Here is a 3,100-nt window from a genome sequence, read left to right as displayed (position 1 = left end):
TGGAGGGCGGGTCGGGCCACTGCTGTGCTGAGTCCACCCCGGAAGTGAGTTGGCTGCCGGTAATGAAGCTCAGCGTGGTCCCGGCAGGCGTTCGTTCCGTGTCTTAGTGGTTCCTGGGTCATGCAAACAGCGTCTGCGGCTAGTTACATTCAGCTTGAGGTGGTCATAGGTTGAAGTAATTAAGCGTAATTAAAATGCCAGGAATTAGCTGGGCATTGTGGCGGGCGCCTGTAATCCTAGCTACTTGGGAGGCTGAGGCAGGACAATCGCTTGAACCCAAGAGGCGGAGGTTGCAGTGAGCCGAGATCACACCACTGCACTCCAGCCTGGTCAACAAGAGCGAAAATCCGTCTCAAAAAGAAAAAGCCAGGAATCCCGCTTCAGTGAGGAAGAAAGTGCAATATTCAGTGCAAGTGGAATAGGGAAAGAGGGAAAGGCGAGTTGTGCAGGTAAAGGGGATGGGTCTTGGTGCCAGTTACACCAAGATTTCGAGAACACTTTTTTGAAGAATCAGCTTTTTGGCAGGTCTTCATAAGGTGGATTTCACTCCCTTTAGTTCATATGCCTACTGCTTCTCAAAAGGCAGGAGAATTTCTGGAATTTCTGTGTTTGTATAATTTGCCGTCACTACAACCTCTGCTAACATGCTTCGAAGTATAGTTTTCATTAAAATGAATGCATTTAAAATATTCTCAGTATTCGTGTAATTTCATTCTCCCTTATTCATTTTACCAATCCCTTCACCTCCTTTATTCCTTTCTAGTTATAAAGCAAAATTGCCACACTGTAGTAGAATACAGTAAACAGACTTCTGGAATTTGATAGCTGGAAATTCTATACACAAGTCTCTGAGAAGTGGCTGACTAGAGTGACCAGGTGAATTAGTGACGGCGCTACAAAGACTACTCTGGGATACAAGATTTGATTCAGCACTCATCGTGGCACTTATGACACTGCATCATAATTTCCTATTTGTTCATCCATCTCAATAAACTATCCTTGAGGTCACAGACCACATATATTCATCTCTGTATCTCCAGGACCTAGAACTGTAGTAGGTGCTCAGTAAATATTTGTTGAATGAATAATTCAGATTCCCTGACTTCTGGCTCTGGGTTGCTGCTTATCTCATGTTAGGTAGAAGTAGGCACCAAGATAAGTTAGCAAAGCTTGGAAGCCCAAGAAAATGGCTGTACACTCTGTTTCTAACCCATATGTAGAAAAAGCTAAATGCATAAGATGACCCCAGAATTATTCTGGGATGTAGGAAGACTTGAAATGGGTAGGAGGGTTTGGGTGGGTGTTGGGAAGATATTGACGAAATCATTCATGTACAACTCAAGTGCCCCAGGATTTACTAGCCTATAGATGAGGTCATATTAACAGGCAAATTTTAAACTCCATAACTTGTTTCTCCTTTGGGTAACTGAAGACTCATTTGTAAGGTTTCTTTTGCCACTTAATACTTCAAAAAAGTCCCCAGTCCTTTGGCTACTGCTCACACTGTTGCTGCTCTTCCATCTGAGCCCTCCCACATTTCCTACTTCCCCAATCCCTTAGGGCTTACCTTCTTTTAGAATGAAGGAAATGCTCACCCTCCTCTGTAGTCTACTTATTTTATTTTATTTTTGATACAGTCTAAACTCTTGTCACCCACGCTGGAGGGCAGTGGCACAATCTCAGCTCACAGCAATCTCTGCCTCCTAAATTCAAGCGATTCTTGTGCCTCAGCCTCCTGAGTAGCTGTGCCACCATGCCTGGCTAATTTTTGTATTTTTAGTAAAGATAGTGTTTCACCACGTTGGCCAGTCTAGTCTCAAACTCCTGGCCCCAAGTGATCTGCCTGCTTCAGCTGCCCAAAGTGCTGGGATTACGGGTGTGAGCCGCCGTGCCCAGCCCTGTAGCCTTTAGTCTACTCTTTTTGAAGGTTCTCAGAGCAACACAGTCTAAGCCAGAGGTGTCCAATCTTTTGGCTTACCTGGGCCACATTGAAAGAAGAATTGTCTTGGCCTACACATAACACTAACTATAGCTGATGAGCTAAAAATAATAATAATAATAAAAGTCCATGCATAAATCTCAAGTTTTAAGAACGTTTACAAATTTGTGTTGGGGCGCATTCAAAGCTTTCCTGAGCCACATGCAGCTTGTGAGCCATGGGTCGCACAAGCTTGGTCTAAGCCAAAAGGTGTTATGGGGTTTACTGGACCACTGTTTCACATATGGCTTTCTTGTCCCCAGGACATGTGTTTGACAGCAGAGTAACTGCATCAGGGAAGGATTTCAGTGGAATCATCATACTGCCTGGAACACCATTCTTCCACCATCAGCCCTTGTTGCTGAATTCTGTTTATAGAACCTAATAGTTTCTTCCCTTACAGTGAATTTTTTTCCCAGGGGTCAGCAGGTTCCCTTCCCTGCCAGTTTCACCAAGTACTGCCCTTGCTACATATTTTACATTTTGTTACATTATGTATGATATAAAACTTTTCCACATGTAGAGAGCTAATGAATTTTGAGAACTCCAAGGACTATTTCATTTACTTATCCTTCATGGTATAAATTAATTTTTACCTCCACAAAGTTTCCCATCTGCTCCAGTTGGAAGTTTATTCTTCCTCTAAACTCCAGATCCACATTGTCTTCATGAATAATCAGCACTCCTGTTGCCTTAATCACCTTCCACGTATATATGATGCCTCTCATATTGTTTATCATCTCAACAGCACAGCCCCTTGAGGTTTGGGAGCCTCATGTAAACTTACCTTATCTCTGTGCATAGTAGATGCTCAAGAAGTATCTGGTAAGTATTAAAGGAGTGACTTGTAAATATAACTCTCTGCTCCATCCACAACACCTTACCTCTGGATGCAGTAAGATTATCCCAAGAAAGGGCATGTTTAGATGCATGTAAAGATAGACTTTTGTGTATCTGTGCTTTTTTTTTTTTTTTTTTTTTAAACGGGGTCTCATTCCCATTGCCCAGGTGGGAGTGCAGTGGTGTGATCATGGCTCATTGCAGCCTCAACATCCCAAGCTCCAGCTATCCTCCTGCCTCTTTTTTTTTTTTTTTTGTAGAGCTGAGGTCTCACCATGTTGC

The sequence above is a fragment of the Chlorocebus sabaeus genome, chromosome 22 (assembly GCF_047675955.1).
Source record: "Chlorocebus sabaeus isolate Y175 chromosome 22, mChlSab1.0.hap1, whole genome shotgun sequence".
In the NCBI taxonomy this organism is placed as follows: Eukaryota; Metazoa; Chordata; class Mammalia; order Primates; family Cercopithecidae; genus Chlorocebus; species Chlorocebus sabaeus.
The sequence above is the reverse complement of the archived record's forward strand: the minus strand, read 5'-3'. Positions refer to the sequence as shown.